General features: G+C 37.8%; 1 protein-coding gene across 1 annotated transcript in view; it reads left to right on the top strand.

Moving 5' to 3' along the window:
* Window positions 1–22,863, top strand: part of LOC129822492 (1,4-alpha-glucan-branching enzyme-like) — a 355,318-nt gene that overhangs the window by 54,722 nt on the left and 277,733 nt on the right. The gene's annotated exons all lie outside the window — the stretch shown is intronic.

The raw sequence follows: 22,863 nt of genomic DNA, 5'->3' as shown, positions 1-22,863 counted from the left end.
TATATGTTATCCAGCTAGGCCTACAGTAATGGTATATATTATCCAGCTAGGCCTACAGTAATGGTATATATTATCCAGCTAGGCCTACAGTAATGGTATATGTTATCCAGCTAGGCCTACAGTAATGGTATATGTTATCCAGCTAGGCCTACAGTAATGGTATATATTATCCAGCTAGGCCTACAGTAATGGTATATATTATCCAGCTAGGCCTACAGTAATGGTATATATTATCCAGGTAGGCCTACAGTAATGGTATATGTTATCCAGCTAGGCCTACAGTAATGGTATATATTATCCAGCTAGGCCTACAGTAATGGTATATATTATCCAGCTAGGCCTACAGTAATGGTATATATTATCCAGCTAGGCCTACAGTAATGGTATATATTATCCAGCTAGGCCTACAGTAATGGTATATATTATCCAGCTAGGCCTACAGTAATGGTATATATTATCCAGCTAGGCCTACAGTAATGCTATATATTATCCAGCTAGGCCCACAGTAATGCTATATATTATCCAGCTAGGCCTACAGTAATGGTATATGTTATCCAGCTAGGCCTACAGTAATGGTATATGTTATCCAGCTAGGCCTACAGTAATGGTATATGTTATCCAGCTAGGCCTACAGTAATGCTATATGTTATCCATCTAGGCCTACAGTAATGGTATATGTTTTCTGCATTCCAAATGGCACTGTATTTGCTTCATAGTGCATTACTGTTGACCAGGGCCCATGTTTAAAGCATTAATGTGTGTCTGTTGTTGTCTTTGTCCTGGCCACTATATTCTGTACCTCTACATCCTCTTGGTTGGGTCTGTATCTGTACCTCTACATCCTCTTGGTCTGTATCTGTACCTCTACATCCTCTTGGTCTGTATCTGTACCTCTACATCCTCTTGGTCTGTATCTGTACCTCTACATCCTCTTGGTCTGTATCTGTACCGCTACATCCTCTTGGTCTGTATCTGTACCGCTACATCCTCTTGGTTGGGTCTGTATCTGTACCTCTACATCCTCTTGGTTGGGTCTGTATCTGTACCTCTACATCCTCTTGGTCTGTATCTGTACCTCTACATCCTCTTGGTTGGGTCTGTATCTGTACCTCTACATCCTCTTGGTCGGGTCTGTATCTGTACCTCTACATCCTCTTGGTTGGGTCTGTATCTGTACCTCTACATCCTCTTGGTCGGGTCTGTACCTCTACATCCTCTTGGTCGGGTCTGTTTCTGTACCTCTACAACCTCTTGGTCTGTATCTGTACCTCTACATCCTCTTGGTCTGTTTCTGTACCTCTACATCCTCTTGGTCGGGTCTGTATCAGTACCTCTACATCCTCTTGGTCTGGTCTGTTTCTGTACCTCTACATCCTCTTGGTCTGTATCTGTACCTCTACATCCTCTTGGTCTGTATCTGTACCTCTACATCCTCTTGGTCTGTATCTGTACCTCTACATCCTCTTGGTCTGTATCTGTACCTCTACATCCTCTTGGTCTGTATCTGTACCTCTACATCCTCTTGGTCTGTATCTGTACCGCTACATCCTCTTGGTCGGGTCTGTATCTGTACCTCTACATCCTCTTGGTCTGTATCTGTACCTCTACATCCTCTTGGTCGGGTCTGTTTCTGTACCTCTACATCCTCTTGGTCTGTATCTGTACCTCTACATCCTCTTGGTCTGTATCTGTACCTCTACATCCTCTTGGTCTGTATCTGTACCTCTACATCCTCTTGGTCTGTATCTGTACCGCTACATCCTCTTGGTCTGTATCTGTACCGCTACATCCTCTTGGTCTGTATCAGTACCTCTACATCCTCTTGGTCTGGTCTGTATCTGTACCTCTACATCCTCTTGGTCGGGTCTATCTGTACCGCTACATCCTCTTGGTCTGGTCTGTTTCTGTACCTCTACATCCTCTTGGTCTGTATCTGTACCTCTACATCCTCTTGGTCTGTATCTGTACCTCTACATCCTCTTGGTTGGGTCTGTATCTGTACCTCTACATCCTCTTGGTCTGTTTCTGTACCTCTACATCCTCTTGGTCGGGTCTGTATCTGTACCTCTACATCCTCTTGGTTGGGTCTGTATCTGTACCTCTACATCCTCTTGGTCAGGTCTGTATCTGTACCGCTACATCCTCTTGGTCTGTATCTGTACCTCTACATCCTCTTGGTCTGTATCTGTACCTCTACAACCTCTTGGTCTGTATCTGTACCTCTACAACCTCTTGGTCTGTATCTGTACCTCTACATCCTCTTGGTCAGGTCTGTTTCTGTACCGCTACATCCTCTTGGTCAGGTCTGTATCTGTACCTCTACATCCTCTTGGTCTGTATCTGTATCTGTACCTCTACATCCTCTTGGTCTGTTTCTGTACCTCTACATCCTCTTGGTCGGGTCTGTATCTGTACCGCTACATCCTCTTGGTCTGCTCTGTTTCTGTACCTCTACATCCTCTTGGTCTGTTTCTGTACCTCTACATCCTCTTGGTCTGTTTCTGTACCTCTACATCCTCTTGGTCGGGTCTGATTTGTAACAGAGAATGTGCTCTCATTAGCTGGTTAAAGGGGCAATCCGCAGTTGAAAAACGATAACAAAGCATACTGTTACGGTAAAAAGCTGAGGAGACGTAGATGGAGAAATTTAACCACTCTCAAATTCATAGATAGAGGTATGGATGCAAGGACTGACCATCCATGATATCAACATTATGGTTTTAAGCATGCTTTGAGGCTATACAGTGTTTGTTTACAAACGTGGGAGTAAAACAGTGACTCCTGTATAATATCAAGGTAGCCTACAGTACTGTAGTTTTTGTTCTGATGGGTTATGCTCATAAGGAATGAATCCGTTATGTTCTGCAAGAATCAATGGGTACATATCATACATACAAGTCCAGAAATGGATGTAGCAACTGCATATTGCCCCTTTTTTTTTTTTTTAAATGTTAAGTCTGTCTGCTAGACTCCTACACACTGTGGGTTGAAGCTAAGGACTGCAACTCTGTGGTAGAATAAGAAGGATAGTTTACAGTGGAATGTGGAGATACAATATATCTGAGGAGAGAATCACAACTGTTTCTACATCCCTCTGTCCCTCATCCCTCTCCCCCATCTGCAGTTCTTATCTCTCCTACTACTATACTGCTCTCTTCCTCTCTGTGTCCTCCCCCTCTGTCTCTCTGTGTCCTCCCCCTCTGTCTCTCTGTGTCCTTCCCCCTCTGTCTCTCTGTGTCCTCCCCCTCTGTCTCTCTGTGTCCTCCCCCTCTGTCTCTCTGTGTCCTCCCTCTCTGTCTCTCTGTGTCCTCCCTCTCTGTCTCTCTGTGTCCCCCCTCTGTCTCTCTGTGTCCTCCCCCTCTGTCTCTCTGTGTCCTCCCCCTCTGTCTCTCTGTGTCCTCCCTCTCTGTCTCTCTGTGTCCTCCCTCTCTGTCTCTCTGTGTCCCCCCTCTGTCTCTCTGTGTCCTCCCCCTCTGTCTCTCTGTGTCCCCTATCTGTCTCTCTGTGTCCCCCCTCTCCCTCTCTGTCTCTCTGTGTCCCTACCTCAATCCTCCTCCCTCATCCCTCTAAGCTGCTTGGCTCTTGGTTCTGCCTGGCTCTGAGTTTCCTCATCTAAATTAGTTCCACAGCTACTCCTTCCTGGAACCAAGGGTCCTGCTCCAATCTGTCTGTCTGTCGTGTGTGTGTGTGTGTGTGTGTCTGTCGTGTGTGTGTGTGTGTGTGTGTGTCTGTCGTGTGTGTGTGTGTGTGTGTACACCAAGGGCCCCGCTCCAATCGTTTGTTTCATGTAAATCAGTTGCCGTGTGCATCATTCTGTGGGGCTCTCTGCTTCTGGGGAACAATATGCCAACTGCAAACAAGCTCTTAGTTCATTGTCTTCATGTCTTTTTTTTTTCTTTTTTCTAAAAGCTACATCAGTGTCTCTCTCGGTTAATTGCTGTCACAGTCTGTCCTTGTAGAGTGTTCCTGCAAAGGTTTTCCAACACAGCCCAGTGGCTGCTGCCTGCCGTACTCTACACAGTGTCAACTATTTTTACTTTTCAAACTTCACCGTTCTAGTACCAGGGCAGCTTCCTTTACATTATACTATAGTATACTGTAGTACCAGTGCAGCTTCCTTTACGTTATACTATAATATACTGTAGTACCAGGGCAGCTTCCTTCACGTTATACTGTAGTACCAGGGCAGCTTCCTTTACATTATACTATAATATACTGTAGTACCAGGGCAGCTTCCTTTACATTATACTGTAGTACCATTGCAGCTTCCTTTACGTTATACTATAATGTACTGTAGTACCAGGGCAGCTTCCTTTACGTTATACTGTAGTACCAGGGCAGCTTCCTTTACGTTATACTATAATATACTGTAGTACCAGGGCAGCTTCCTTTACGTTATACTATAATATACTGTAGTACCAGGGCAGCTTCCTTTACGTTATACTATAACATACTGTAGTACCAGTGCAGCTAACTTTACGTTATACTATAATATACTGTAGTACCAGGGCAGCTTCCTTCACGTTATACTGTAGTACCAGGGCAGCTTCCTTTATATTGTACTATAATATACTGTAGTACCAGGGCAGCTTCCTTTACATTATACTGTAGTACCATTGCAGCTTCCTTTACGTTATACTATAATGTACTGTAGTACCAGGGCAGCTTCCTTTACGTTATACTGTAGTACCAGGGCAGCTTCCTTTACGTTATACTATAATATACTGTAGTACCAGGGCAGCTTCCTTTACGTTATACTATAATATACTGTAGTACCAGGGCAGCTTCCTTTACGTTATACTATAATATACTGTAGTACCAGGGCAGCCTCCTTTACGTTATACTATAATATACTGTAGTACCAGGGCAGCTTCCTTTACGTTATACTATAATATACTGTAGTACCAGGGCAGCTTCCTTTACGTTATACTATAATATACTGTAGTGCCAGTGCAGATTCCTTTACGTTATACTATAATATACTGTAGTACCAGGGCAGATTCCTTTACGTTATACTATAATATACTGTAGTACCAGTGCAGCTTCCTTTACGTTATACTGTAGTACCAGGGCAGCTTCCTTTACGTTATACTATAATATACTGTAGTACCAGGGCAGCTTCCTTTACATTATACTATAATATACTGTAGTACCAGTGCAGCTTCCTTTACATTATACTATAATATACTGTAGTACCAGGGCAGCTTCCTTTACGTTATACTATAATATACTGTAGTACCAGGGCAGCTTCCTTTACGTTATACTGTAGTACCAGGGCAGCTTCCTTTACGTTATACTATAATATACTGTAGTACCAGTGCAGCTTCCTTTACATTATACTATAATATACTGTAGTACCAGGGCATCTTCCTTTACGTTATACTATAATATACTGTAGTACCAGGGCAGCTTCCTTTACATTATACTATAATATACTGTAGTACCAGTGCAGCTTCCTTTACGTTATACTATAATATACTGTAGTACCAGGGCAGCTTCCTTTACGTTATACTATAATATACTGTAGTATCAGTGCAGCTTCCTTTACGTTATACTATTATATACTCTATTCCCAGTGCAGCTTCCTTTACATTATACTATAATATACTGTAGTACCAGTGCAGCTTCCTTTACGTTATACTATAATATACTGTAGTACCAGGGCAGCTTCCTTTACGTTATACTATAATATACTGTAGTACCAGGGCAGCTTCCTTTACATTATACTATAATATACTGTAGTACCAGGGCAGCTTCCTTTATGTTATACTATAATATACTGTAGTACCAGTGCAGCTTCCTTTACGTTATACTATAATATACTGTAGTACCAGTGCAGCTTCCTTTACGTTATACTATAATATACTGTAGTACCAGGGCAGCTTCCTTTACGTTATACTATAATATACTGTAGTACCAGGGCAGCTTCCTTTACATTATACTATAATATACTGTAGTACCAGGGCAGCTTCCTTTACGTTATACTATTATATACTCTAGTACCACGGCAGCTTCCTTTACATTATACTATAATATACTGTAGTACCACGGCAGCTTCCTTTACATTATACTATAATATACTGTAGTACCAGTGCAGCTTCCTTTACGTTATACTATAATATACCGTAGTACCAGGGAGGCTTCCTTTACGTTATACTATAATATACCGTAGTATCAGGGCAGCTTCCTTTACGTTATACTATAATATACTGTAGTACCAGTGCAGCTTCCTTTACGTTATACTATAATATACTGTAGTACCAGGGCAGCTTCCTTTACGTTATACTATAATATACTGTAGTACCAGGGCAGCTTCCTTTACATTATACTATAATATACTGTAGTACCAGTGCAGCCTCATTTACGTTATACTGTAGTACCAGGGCAGCTTCCTTTACATTATACTATAATATACTGTAGTACCAGGGCAGCTTCCTTTACGTTATACTATTATATACTCTTGTACCAGGGCAGCTTCCTTTACATTATACTATAATATACTGTAGTACCAGGGCAGCTTCCTTTACATTATACTATAATATACTGTAGTACCAGGGCAGCTTCCTTTACATTATACTATAATATACTGTAGTACCAGGGCAGCTTCCTTTACGTTATACTATTATATACTCTAGTACCAGGGCAGCTTCCTTTACATTATACTATAATATACTGTAGTACCAGTGCAGCTTCCTTTACGTTATACTATAATATACTGTAGTACCAGGGCAGCTTCCTTTACGTTATACTATAATATACTGTAGTACCAGGGCAGCTTCCTTTACGTTATACTATAATATACTGTAGTACCAGGGCAGCTTCCTTTACGTTATACTATAATATACTGTAGTACCAGTGCAGCTTCCTTTACGTTATACTATAATATACTGTAGTACCAGGGCAGCTTCCTTTACGTTATACAATAATATACTGTAGTACCAGGGCAGCTTCCTTTACATTATACTACAATATACTGCAGTACCAGGGCAGCTTCCTTTACGTTATACTATAATATACTGTAGTACCAGGGCAGCTTCCTTTACATTATACTATAATATACTGTAGTACCAGGGCAGCTTCCTTTACGTTATACTATTATATACTCTAGTACCAGGGCAGCTTCCTTTACGTTATACTATAATATACTGTAGTACCAGTGCAGCTTCCTTTACGTTATACTATAATATACTGTAGTACCAGGGCAGCTTCCTTTACGTTATACTATAATATACTGTAGTACCAGGGCAACTTCCTTTACATTATACTATAATATACTGTAGTACCAGGGCAGCTTCCTTTATGTTATACTATAATATACTGTAGTACCAGTGCAGCTTCCTTTACGTTATACTATAATATACTGTAGTACCAGTGCAGCTTCCTTTACGTTATACTATAATATACTGTAGTACCAGTGCAGCTTCCTTTACGTTATACTATAATATACTGTAGTACCAGGGCAGCTTCCTTTACGTTATACTATAATATACTGTAGTACCAGGGCAACTTCCTTTACATTATACTATAATATACTGTAATACCAGGGCAGCTTCCTTTACATTATACTATAATACACTGTAGTACCAGTGCAGCTTCCTTTACATTATACTATAATATACTGTAGTACCAGGGCAGCTTCCTTTACATTATACTATAATATACTGTAGTACCAGGGCAGCTTCCTTTACGTTATACTATAATATACTGTAGTATCAGTGCAGCTTCCTTTACGTTATACTATTATATACTCTAGTACCAGGGCAGCTTCCTTTACATTATACTATAATATACTGTAGTACCAGTGCAGCTTCCTTTACGTTATACTATAATATACTGTAGTACCAGGGCAGCTTCCTTTACGTTATACTATAATATACTGTAGTACCAGGGCAGCTTCCTTTACATTATACTATAATATACTGTAGTACCAGGGCAGCTTCCTTTATGTTATACTATAATATACTGTAGTACCAGTGCAGCTTCCTTTACGTTATACTATAATATACTGTAGTACCAGTGCAGCTTCCTTTACGTTATACTATAATATACTGTAGTACCAGGGCAGCTTCCTTTACGTTATACTATAATATACTGTAGTACCAGGGCAGCTTCCTTTACATTATACTATAATATACTGTAGTACCAGGGCAGCTTCCTTTACGTTATACTATTATATACTCTAGTACCACGGCAGCTTCCTTTACATTATACTATAATATACTGTAGTACCAGTGCAGCTTCCTTTACGTTATACTATAATATACTGTAGTACCAGGGAGGCTTCCTTTACGTTATACTATAATATACCGTAGTATCAGGGCAGCTTCCTTTACATTATACTATAATATACTGTAGTACCAGGGCAGCTTCCTTTACGTTATACTATAATATACTGTAGTACCAGTGCAGCTTCCTTTACGTTATACTATAATATACTGTAGTACCAGGGCAGCTTCCTTTACGTTATACTATAATATACTGTAGTACCAGGGCAGCTTCCTTTACATTATACTATAATATACTGTAGTACCAGTGCAGCCTCATTTACGTTATACTGTAGTACCAGGGCAGCTTCCTTTACATTATACTATAATATACTGTAGTACCAGGGCAGCTTCCTTTACGTTATACTATTATATACTCTTGTACCAGGGCAGCTTCCTTTACATTATACTATAATATACTGTAGTACCAGGGCAGCTTCCTTTACATTATACTATAATATACTGTAGTACCAGGGCAGCTTCCTTTACATTATACTATAATATACTGTAGTACCAGGGCAGCTTCCTTTACGTTATACTATTATATACTCTAGTACCAGGGCAGCTTCCTTTACATTATACTATAATATACTGTAGTACCAGTGCAGCTTCCTTTACGTTATACTATAATATACTGTAGTACCAGGGCAGCTTCCTTTACGTTATACTATAATATACTGTAGTACCAGGGCAGCTTCCTTTACGTTATACTATAATATACTGTAGTACCAGGGCAGCTTCCTTTACGTTATACTATAATATACTGTAGTACCAGTGCAGCTTCCTTTACGTTATACTATAATATACTGTAGTACCAGGGCAGCTTCCTTTACGTTATACAATAATATACTGTAGTACCAGGGCAGCTTCCTTTACATTATACTACAATATACTGCAGTACCAGGGCAGCTTCCTTTACGTTATACTATAATATACTGTAGTACCAGGGCAGCTTCCTTTACATTATACTATAATATACTGTAGTACCAGGGCAGCTTCCTTTACGTTATACTATTATATACTCTAGTACCAGGGCAGCTTCCTTTACGTTATACTATAATATACTGTAGTACCAGTGCAGCTTCCTTTACGTTATACTATAATATACTGTAGTACCAGGGCAGCTTCCTTTACGTTATACTATAATATACTGTAGTACCAGGGCAACTTCCTTTACATTATACTATAATATACTGTAGTACCAGGGCAGCTTCCTTTACATTATACTATAATACACTGTAGTACCAGTGCAGCTTCCTTTACATTATACTATAATATACTGTAGTACCAGGGCAGCTTCCTTTACGTTATACTATAATATACTGTAGTACCAGGGCAGCTTCCTTTACGTTATACTATAATATACTGTAGTACCAGGGCAGCTTCCTTTACATTATACTATAATATACTGTAGTACCAGGGCAGCTTCCTTTACGTTATACTATAATATACTGTAGTATCAGTGCAGCTTCCTTTACGTTATACTATTATATACTCTAGTACCAGGGCAGCTTCCTTTACATTATACTATAATATACTGTAGTACCAGTGCAGCTTCCTTTACGTTATACTATAATATACTGTAGTACCAGGGCAGCTTCCTTTACGTTATACTATAATATACTGTAGTACCAGGGCAGCTTCCTTTACATTATACTATAATATACTGTAGTACCAGGGCAGCTTCCTTTATGTTATACTATAATATACTGTAGTACCAGTGCAGCTTCCTTTACGTTATACTATAATATACTGTAGTACCAGTGCAGCTTCCTTTACGTTATACTATAATATACTGTAGTACCAGGGCAGCTTCCTTTACGTTATACTATAATATACTGTAGTACCAGGGCAGCTTCCTTTACATTATACTATAATATACTGTAGTACCAGTGCAGCTTCCTTTACGTTATACTCTAGTACCAGGGCAGCTTCCTTTACATTATACTATAATATACTGTAGTACCAGGGCAGCTTCCTTTACGTTATACTATTATATACTCTAGTACCACGGCAGCTTCCTTTACATTATACTATAATATACTGTAGTACCAGTGCAGCTTCCTTTACGTTATACTATAATATACTGTAGTACCAGGGAGGCTTCCTTTACGTTATACTATAATATACCGTAGTACCAGGGCAGCTTCCTTTACATTATACTATAATATACTGTAGTACCAGGGCAGCTTCCTTTACGTTATACTATAATATACTGTAGTACAAGTGCAGCTTCCTTTACGTTATACTATAATATGCTGTAGTACCAGGGCAGCTTCCTTTACGTTATACTATAATATACTGTAGTACCAGGGCAGCTTCCTTTACATTATACTATAATATACTGTAGTACCAGTGCAGCCTCATTTACGTTATACTGTAGTACCAGGGCAGCTTCCTTTACATTATACTATAATATACTGTAGTACCAGGGCAGCTTCCTTTACGTTATACTATTATATACTCTAGTACCAGGGCAGCTTCCTTTACATTATACTATAATATACTCTAGTACCAGGGCAGCTTCCTTTACATTATACTATAATATACTCTAGTACCAGGGCAGCTTCCTTTACATTATACTATAATATACTCTAGTACCAGTGCAGCTTCCTTTACGTTATACTATAATATACTGTAGTACCAGGGCAGCTTCCTTTACGTTATACTATAATATACTGTAGTACCAGTGCAGCTTCCTTTACGTTATACTATAATATACTGTAGTACCAGTGCAGCTTCCTTTACGTTATACTATAATATACTGTAGTACCAGGGCAGCTTCCTTTACGTTATACTATAATATACTGTAGTACCAGGGCATCTTCCTTTACATTATACTATAATATACTGTAGTACCAGTGCAGCTTCCTTTACATTATACTATAATATACTGTAGTACCAGGGCAGCTTCCTTTACGTTATACTATAATATACTGTAGTACCAGGGCAGCTTCCTTTACGTTATACTATAATATACTGTAGTACCAGGGCAGCTTCCTTTACGTTATACTATAATATACTGTAGTACCAGGGCAGCTTCCTTTATGTTATACTATAATATACTGTAGTACCAGGGCAGCGTCCTTTACGTTATACTATAATATACTGTAGTACCAGGGCAGCTTCCTTTACGTTATACTATAATATACTGTAGTACCAGGGCAGCTTCCTTTACATTATACTGTAATATACTGTAGTATCAGTGCAGCTTCCTTTACATTATACTATAATATACTGTAGTACCAGTGCAGCTTCCTTTACATTATACTATAATATACTGTAGTACCAGTGCAGCTTCCTTTACATTATACTATAATATACTGTAGTACCAGTGCAGCTTCCTTTACGTTATACTATAATATACTGTAGTACCAGTGCAGCTTCCTTTACGTTATACTGTAGTACCAGGGCAACTTCCTTTACATTATACTATAATATACTGTAGTACCAGTGCAGCTTCCTTTACGTTATACTATAATATACTGTAGTACCAGTGCAGCTTCCTTTACGTTATACTATAATATACTGTAGTACCAGGGCAGCTTCCTTTACGTTATACTATAATATACTGTAGTACCAGGGCAGCTTCCTTTACATTATACTATAATATACTGTAGTACCAGGGCAGCTTCCTTTACATTATACTATAATATACTGTAGTACCAGGGCAGCTTCCTTTACGTTATACTATAATATACTGTAGTACCAGGGCAGCTTCCTTTACATTATACTATAATATACTGTAGTACCAGGGCAGCTTCCTTTACGTTATACTATAATATACTGTAGTACCAGGGCAGCTTCCTTTACGTTATACTATAATATACTGTAGTACCAGGGCAGCTTCCTTTACGTTATACTATAATATACTGTAGTACCAGGGCAGCTTCCTTTACGTTATACTATAATATACTGTAGTACCAGGGCAGCCTCCTTTACATTATACTATAATATACTGTAGTACCAGGGCAGCTTCTTTTACGTTATACTATAATATACTGTAGTACCAGGGCAGCTTCCTTTACGTTATACTATAATATACTGTAGTACCAGTGCAGCTTCCTTTACGTTATACTATAATATACTGTAGTACCAGGGCAGCTTCCTTTACGTTATACTATAATATACTGTAGTACCAGTGCAGCTTCCTTTACGTTATACTGTTGTACCAGGGCAGCTTCCTTTACATTATACTATAATATACTGTAGTACCAGGGCAGCTTCCTTTACATTATACTATAATATACTGTAGTACCAGTGCAGCTTCCTTTACGTTATACTATAATATACTTTAGTACCAGGGCAGCTTCCTTTACGTTATACTATAATATACTGTAGTACCAGGGCAGCTTCCTTTACATTATACTATAATATACTGTAGTACCAGTGCAGCTTCCTTTACGTTATACTATAATATACTGTAGTACCAGGGCAGCTTCCTTTACGTTATACTATAATATACTGTAGTACCAGGGCAGCTTCCTTTACGTTATACTATAATATACTGTAGTACCAGGGCAGCTTCCTTTACATTATACTATAATATACTGTAGTACCAGTGCAGCTTCCTTTACGTTATACTATAATATACTGCAGTACCAGGGCAGCTTCCTTTACGTTATACTATAATATACTGTAGTACCAGGGCAGCTTCCTTTACATTATACTATAATATACTGTAGTACCAGTGCAGCTTCCTTTACATTATACTGTAGTACCAGGGCAGCTTCCTTTACATTATACTATAATATACTGTAGTACCAGGGCAGCTTCCTTTACGTTATAATATTATATACTCTAGTACCAGGGCAGCTTCCTTTACATTATACTATAATATACTGTAGTACCAGGGCAGCTTCCTTTACGTTATACTATAATATACTGTAGTACCAGTGCAGCTTCCTTTACGTTATACTGCTGTACCAGGGCAGGTTCCTTTACATTATACTATAATATACTGTAGTACCAGGGCAGCTTCCTTTACATTATACTATAATATACTGTAGTACCAGTGCAGCTTCCTTTACGTTATACTATAATATACTGTAGTACCAGGGCAGCTTCCTTTACGTTATACTATAATATACTGTAGTACCAGGGCAGCTTCCTTTACATTATACTATAATATACTGTAGTACCAGTGCAGCTTCCTTTACGTTATACTATAATATACTGTAGTACCAGGGCAGCTTCCTTTACGTTATACTATAATATACTGTAGTACCAGGGCAGCTTCCTTTACGTTATACTATAATATACTGTAGTACCAGGGCAGCTTCCTTTACGTTATACTATAATATACTGTAGTACCAGTGCAGCTTCCTTTACGTTATACTATAATATACTGTAGTACCAGGGCAGCTTCCTTTACGTTATACTATAATATACTGTAGTACCAGGGCAGCTTCCTTTACATTATACTATAATATACTGTAGTACCAGTGCAGCTTCCTTTACGTTATACTGTTGTACCAGGGCAGCTTCCTTTACATTATACTATAATATACTGTAGTACCAGGGCAGCTTCCTTTACATTATACTATAATATACTGTAGTACCAGGGCAGCTTCCTTTACGTTATACTATAATATACTGTAGTACCAGGGCAGCTTCCTTTACATTATACTATAATATACTGTAGTACCAGGGCAGCTTCCTTTACGTTATACTATAATATACTGTAGTACCAGGGCAGCTTCCTTTACGTTATACTATAATATACTGTAGTACCAGGGCAGCTTCCTTTACGTTATACTATAATATACTGTAGTACCAGGGCAGCTTCCTTTACGTTATACTATAATATACTGTAGTACCAGGGCAGCTTCCTTTACATTATACTATAATATACTGTAGTACCAGGGCAGCTTCCTTTACGTTATACTATAATATACTGTAGTACCAGGGCAGCTTCCTTTACGTTATACTATAATATACTGTAGTACCAGTGCAGCTTCCTTTACGTTATACTATAATATACTGTAGTACCAGGGCAGCTTCCTTTACGTTATACTATAATATACTGTAGTACCAGTGCAGCTTCCTTTACGTTATACTGTTGTACCAGGGCAGCTTCCTTTACATTATACTATAATATACTGTAGTACCAGGGCAGCTTCCTTTACATTATACTATAATATACTGTAGTACCAGTGCAGCTTCCTTTACGTTATACTATAATATACTGTAGTACCAGGGCAGCTTCCTTTACGTTATACTATAATATACTGTAGTACCAGGGCAGCTTCCTTTACATTATACTATAATATACTGTAGTACCAGTGCAGCTTCCTTTACGTTATACTATAATATACTGTAGTACCAGGGCAGCTTCCTTTACGTTATACTATAATATACTGTAGTACCAGGGCAGCTTCCTTTACGTTATACTATAATATACTGTAGTACCAGGGCAGCTTCCTTTACATTATACTATAATATACTGTAGTACCAGTGCAGCTTCCTTTACGTTATACTATAATATACTGTAGTACCAGGGCAGCTTCCTTTACGTTATACTATAATATACTGTAGTACCAGGGCAGCTTCCTTTACGTTATACTATAATATACTGTAGTACCAGGGCAGCTTCCTTTACGTTATACTATAATATACTGTAGTACCAGTGCAGCTTCCTTTACGTTATACTATAATATACTGTAGTACCAGGGCAGCTTCCTTTACGTTATACTATAATATACTGTAGTACCAGGGCAGCTTCCTTTACATTATACTATAATATACTGTAGTACCAGTGCAGCTTCCTTTACGTTATACTGTTGTACCAGGGCAGCTTCCTTTACATTATACTATAATATACTGTAGTACCAGGGCAGCTTCCTTTACATTATACTATAATATACTGTAGTACCAGGGCAGCTTCCTTTACGTTATACTATAATATACTGTAGTACCAGGGCAGCTTCCTTTACATTATACTATAATATACTGTAGTACCAGGGCAGCTTCCTTTACGTTATACTATAATATACTGTAGTACCAGGGCAGCTTCCTTTACGTTATACTATAATATACTGTAGTACCAGGGCAGCTTCCTTTACGTTATACTATAATATACTGTAGTACCAGGGCAGCTTCCTTTACGTTATACTATAATATACTGTAGTACCAGGGCAGCCTCCTTTACATTATACTATAATATACTGTAGTACCAGGGCAGCTTCCTTTACGTTATACTATAATATACTGTAGTACCAGGGCAGCTTCCTTTACGTTATACTATAATATACTGTAGTACCAGTGCAGCTTCCTTTACGTTATACTATAATATACTGTAGTACCAGGGCAGCTTCCTTTACGTTATACTATAATATACTGTAGTACCAGTGCAGCTTCCTTTACGTTATACTGTTGTACCAGGGCAGCTTCCTTTACATTATACTATAATATACTGTAGTACCAGGGCAGCTTCCTTTACATTATACTATAATATACTGTAGTACCAGTGCAGCTTCCTTTACGTTATACTATAATATACTTTAGTACCAGGGCAGCTTCCTTTACGTTATACTATAATATACTGTAGTACCAGGGCAGCTTCCTTTACATTATACTATAATATACTGTAGTACCAGTGCAGCTTCCTTTACGTTATACTATAATATACTGTAGTACCAGGGCAGCTTCCTTTACGTTATACTATAATATACTGTAGTACCAGGGCAGCTTCCTTTACATTATACTATAATATACTGTAGTACCAGTGCAGCTTCCTTTACGTTATACTATAATATACTGTAGTACCAGGGCAGCTTCCTTTACGTTATACTATAATATACTGTAGTACCAGGGCAGCTTCCTTTACATTATACTATAATATACTGTAGTACCAGTGCAGCTTCCTTTACGTTATACTGTAGTACCAGGGCAGCTTCCTTTACATTATACTATAATATACTGTAGTACCAGGGCAGCTTCCTTTACGTTATACTATAATATACTGTAGTACCAGGGCAGCTTCCTTTACATTATACTATAATATACTGTAGTACCAGTGCAGCTTCCTTTACATTATACTGTTGTACCAGGGCAGCTTCCTTTACATTATACTATAATATACTGTAGTACCAGGGCAGCTTCCTTTACATTATACTATAATATACTGTAGTACCAGGGCAGCTTCCTTTACATTATACTATAATATACTCTAGTACCAGGGCAGCTTCCTTTACATTATACTATAATATACTGTAGTACCAGGGCAGCTTCCTTTACGTTATACTATAATATACTGTAGTACCAGGGCAGCTTCCTTTACGTTATACTATAATATACTGTAGTACTAGGGCAGCTTCCTTTACGTTATACTATAATATACTGTAGTACCAGGGCAGCTTCCTTTACGTTATACTATAATATACTGTAGTACCAGGGCAGCTTCCTTTACATTATACTATAATATACTGTAGTACCAGTGCAGCTTCCTTTACGTTATACTGTTGTACCAGGGCAGCTTCCTTTACATTATACTATAATATACTGTAGTACCAGGGCAGCTTCCTTTACATTATACTATAATATACTGTAGTACCAGGGCAGCTTCCTTTACGTTATACTATAATATACTGTAGTACCAGGGCAGCTTCCTTTACATTATACTATAATATACTGTAGTACCAGGGCAGCTTCCTTTACGTTATACTATAATATACTGTAGTACCAGGGCAGCTTCCTTTACGTTATACTATAATATACTGTAGTACCAGGGCAGCTTCCTTTACGTTATACTATAATATACTGTAGTACCAGGGCAGCTTCCTTTACGTTATACTATAATATACTGTAGTACCAGGGCAGCCTCCTTTACATTATACTATAATATACTGTAGTACCAGGGCAGCTTCCTTTACGTTATACTATAATATACTGTAGTACCAGGGCAGCTTCCTTTACGTTATACTATAATATACTGTAGTACCAGTGCAGCTTCCTTTACGTTATACTATAATATACTGTAGTACCAGGGCAGCTTCCTTTACGTTATACTATAATATACTGTAGTACCAGTGCAGCTTCCTTTACGTTATACTGTTGTACCAGGGCAGCTTCCTTTACATTATACTATAATATACTGTAGTACCAGGGCAGCTTCCTTTACATTATACTATAATATACTGTAGTACCAGTGCAGCTTCCTTTACGTTATACTATAATATACTTTAGTACCAGGGCAGCTTCCTTTACGTTATACTATAATATACTGTAGTACCAGGGCAGCTTCCTTTACATTATACTATAATATACTGTAGTACCAGTGCAGCTTCCTTTACGTTATACTATAATATACTGTAGTACCAGGGCAGCTTCCTTTACGTTATACTATAATATACTGTAGTACCAGGGCAGCTTCCTTTACGTTATACTATAATATACTGTAGTACCAGGGCAGCTTCCTTTACATTATACTATAATATACTGTAGTACCAGTGCAGCTTCCTTTACGTTATACTATAATATACTGTAGTACCAGGGCAGCTTCCTTTACGTTATACTATAATATACTGTAGTACCAGTGCAGCTTCCTTTACGTTATACTATAATATACTGTAGTACCAGTGCAGCTTCCTTTACGTTATACTATAATATACTGTAGTACCAGGGCAGCTTCCTTCACGTTATACTATAATATACTGTAGTACCAGGGCAGCTTCCTTTACATTATACTATAATATACTGTAGTACCAGTGCAGCTTCCTTTACGTTATACTGTTGTACCAGGGCAGCTTCCTTTACATTATACTATAATATACTGTAGTACCAGGGCAGCTTCCTTTACATTATACTATAATATACTGTAGTACCAGGGCAGCTTCCTTTACATTATACTATAATATACTGTAGTACCAGTGCAGCTTCCTTTACGTTATACTATAATATACTGTAGTACCAGGGCAGCTTCCTTTACGTTATACTATAATATACTGTAGTACCAGGGCAGCTTCCTTTACGTTATACTATAATATACTGTAGTACCAGGGCAGCTTCCTTTACGTTATACTATAATATACTGTAGTACCAGTGCAGCTTCCTTTACGTTATACTATAATATACTGTAGTACCAGGGCAGCTTCCTTTACGTTATACTATAATATACTGTAGTACCAGGGCAGCTTCCTTTACATTATACTATAATATACTGTAGTACCAGTGCAGCTTCCTTTACGTTATACTGTTGTACCAGGGCAGCTTCCTTTACATTATACTATAATATACTGTAGTACCAGGGCAGCTTCCTTTACATTATACTATAATATACTGTAGTACCAGGGCAGCTTCCTTTACGTTATACTATAATATACTGTAGTACCAGGGCAGCTTCCTTTACATTATACTATAATATACTGTAGTACCAGGGCAGCTTCCTTTACGTTATACTATAATATACTGTAGTACCAGGGCAGCTTCCTTTACGTTATACTATAATATACTGTAGTACCAGGGCAGCTTCCTTTACGTTATACTATAATATACTGTAGTACCAGGGCAGCTTCCTTTACGTTATACTATAATATACTGTAGTACCAGGGCAGCCTCCTTTACATTATACTATAATATACTGTAGTACCAGGGCAGCTTCTTTTACGTTATACTATAATATACTGTAGTACCAGGGCAGCTTCCTTTACGTTATACTATAATATACTGTAGTACCAGTGCAGCTTCCTTTACGTTATACTATAATATACTGTAGTACCAGGGCAGCTTCCTTTACGTTATACTATAATATACTGTAGTACCAGTGCAGCTTCCTTTACGTTATACTGTTGTACCAGGGCAGCTTCCTTTACATTATACTATAATATACTGTAGTACCAGGGCAGCTTCCTTTACATTATACTATAATATACTGTAGTACCAGTGCAGCTTCCTTTACGTTATACTATAATATACTTTAGTACCAGGGCAGCTTCCTTTACGTTATACTATAATATACTGTAGTACCAGGGCAGCTTCCTTTACATTATACTATAATATACTGTAGTACCAGTGCAGCTTCCTTTACGTTATACTATAATATACTGTAGTACCAGGGCAGCTTCCTTTACGTTATACTATAATATACTGTAGTACCAGGGCAGCTTCCTTTACATTATACTATAATATACTGTAGTACCAGTGCAGCTTCCTTTACGTTATACTATAATATACTGCAGTACCAGGGCAGCTTCCTTTACGTTATACTATAATATACTGTAGTACCAGGGCAGCTTCCTTTACATTATACTATAATATACTGTAGTACCAGTGCAGCTTCCTTTACGTTATACTGTAGTACCAGGGCAGCTTCCTTTACATTATACTATAATATACTGTAGTACCAGGGCAGCTTCCTTTACGTTATACTATAATATACTGTAGTACCAGGGCAGCTTCCTTTACATTATACTATAATATACTGTAGTACCAGTGCAGCTTCCTTTACATTATACTGTTGTACCAGGGCAGCTTCCTTTACATTATACTATAATATACTGTAGTACCAGGGCAGCTTCCTTTACATTATACTATAATATACTGTAGTACCAGGGCAGCTTCCTTTACATTATACTATAATATACTCTAGTACCAGGGCAGCTTCCTTTACATTATACTATAATATACTGTAGTACCAGGGCAGCTTCCTTTACGTTATACTATAATATACTGTAGTACCAGGGCAGCTTCCTTTACGTTATACTATAATATACTGTAGTACTAGGGCAGCGTCCTTTACGTTATACTATAATATACTGTAGTACCAGGGCAGCTTCCTTTACGTTATACTATAATATACTGTAGTACCAGGGCAGCTTCCTTTACATTATACTATAATATACTGTAGTACCAGTGCAGCTTCCTTTACGTTATACTGTTGTACCAGGGCAGCTTCCTTTACATTATACTATAATATACTGTAGTACCAGGGCAGCTTCCTTTACATTATACTATAATATACTGTAGTACCAGGGCAGCTTCCTTTACGTTATACTATAATATACTGTAGTACCAGGGCAGCTTCCTTTACATTATACTATAATATACTGTAGTACCAGGGCAGCTTCCTTTACGTTATACTATAATATACTGTAGTACCAGGGCAGCTTCCTTTACGTTATACTATAATATACTGTAGTACCAGGGCAGCTTCCTTTACGTTATACTATAATATACTGTAGTACCAGGGCAGCTTCCTTTACGTTATACTATAATATACTGTAGTACCAGGGCAGCCTCCTTTACATTATACTATAATATACTGTAGTACCAGGGCAGCTTCTTTTACGTTATACTATAATATACTGTAGTACCAGGGCAGCTTCCTTTACGTTATACTATAATATACTGTAGTACCAGTGCAGCTTCCTTTACGTTATACTATAATATACTGTAGTACCAGGGCAGCTTCCTTTACGTTATACTATAATATACTGTAGTACCAGTGCAGCTTCCTTTACGTTATACTGTTGTACCAGGGCAGCTTCCTTTACATTATACTATAATATACTGTAGTACCAGGGCAGCTTCCTTTACATTATACTATAATATACTGTAGTACCAGTGCAGCTTCCTTTACGTTATACTATAATATACTTTAGTACCAGGGCAGCTTCCTTTACGTTATACTATAATATACTGTAGTACCAGGGCAGCTTCCTTTACATTATACTATAATATACTGTAGTACCAGTGCAGCTTCCTTTACGTTATACTATAATATACTGTAGTACCAGGGCAGCTTCCTTTACGTTATACTATAATATACTGTAGTACCAGGGCAGCTTCCTTTACGTTATACTATAATATACTGTAGTACCAGGGCAGCTTCCTTTACATTATACTATAATATACTGTAGTACCAGTGCAGCTTCCTTTACGTTATACTATAATATACTGTAGTACCAGGGCAGCTTCCTTTACGTTATACTATAATATACTGTAGTACCAGTGCAGCTTCCTTTACGTTATACTATAATATACTGTAGTACCAGTGCAGCTTCCTTTACGTTATACTATAATATACTGTAGTACCAGGGCAGCTTCCTTCACGTTATACTATAATATACTGTAGTACCAGGGCAGCTTCCTTTACATTATACTATAATATACTGTAGTACCAGTGCAGCTTCCTTTACGTTATACTGTTGTACCAGGGCAGCTTCCTTTACATTATACTATAATATACTGTAGTACCAGGGCAGCTTCCTTTACATTATACTATAATATACTGTAGTACCAGGGCAGCTTCCTTTACATTATACTATAATATACTCTAGTACCAGGGCAGCTTCCTTTACATTATACTATAATATACTGTAGTACCAGGGCAGCTTCCTTTACGTTATACTATAATATACTGTAGTACCAGGGCAGCTTCCTTTACGTTATACTATAATATACTGTAGTACTAGGGCAGCGTCCTTTACGTTATACTATAATATACTGTAGTACCAGGGCAGCTTCCTTTACGTTATACTATAATATACTGTAGTACCAGGGCAGCTTCCTTTACATTATACTATAATATACTGTAGTACCAGTGCAGCTTCCTTTACGTTATACTATAATATACTGTAGTACCAGTGCAGCTTCCTTTACATTATACTATAATATACTGTAGTACCAGTGCAGCTTCCTTTACATTATACTATAATATACTGTAGTACCAGTGCAGCTTCCTTTACGTTATACTATAATATACTGTAGTACCAGTGCAGCTTCCTTTACGTTATACTGTAGTACCAGGGCAACTTCCTTTACATTATACTATAATATACTGTAGTACCAGTGCAGCTTCCTTTACGTTATACTATAATATACTGTAGTACCAGGGCAGCTTCCTTTACGTTATACTATAATATACTGTAGTACCAGATCAGCTTCCTTTACATTATACTATAATATACTGTAGTACCAGGGCAGCTTCCTTTACATTATACTATAATATACTGTAGTACCAGTGCAGCTTCCTTTACATTATACTATAATATACTTTAGTACCAGGGCAGCTTCCTTTACGTTATACTATAATATACTGTAGTACCAGGGCAGCTTCCTTTACGTTATACTATAATATACTGTAGTACCAGGGCAGCTTCCTTTACGTTATACTATAATATACTGTAGTACCAGGGCAGCGTCCTTTACGTTATACTATAACATACTGTAGTACCAGGGCAGCTTCCTTTACGTTATACTATAACATACTGTAGTACCAGGGCAGCTTCCTTTACATTATACTATAATATACTGTAGTACCAGGGCAGCTTCCTTTACATTATACTATAATATACTGTAGTACCAGGGCAGCTTCCTTTACGTTATACTATAATATACTGTAGTACCATGGCAGCTTCCTTTACATTATACTATAATATACTGTAGTACCAGTGCAGCTTCCTTTACATTATACTATAATATACTGTAGTACCAGGGCAGCTTCCTTTACATTATACTATAATATACTGTAGTACCAGGGCAGCTTCCTTTACGTTATACTATAATATACTGTAGTACCAGGGCAGCTTCCTTTACGTTATACTATAATATACTGTAGTACCAGGGCAGCTTCCTTTACGTTATACTATAATATACTGTA

The sequence above is a fragment of the Salvelinus fontinalis genome, chromosome 24 (assembly GCF_029448725.1).
Source record: "Salvelinus fontinalis isolate EN_2023a chromosome 24, ASM2944872v1, whole genome shotgun sequence".
Classification (NCBI taxonomy): domain Eukaryota; kingdom Metazoa; phylum Chordata; class Actinopteri; order Salmoniformes; family Salmonidae; genus Salvelinus; species Salvelinus fontinalis.
Note: the sequence above shows the minus strand (reverse complement) of the source record. Positions and strands in the feature narration are given on the sequence as shown.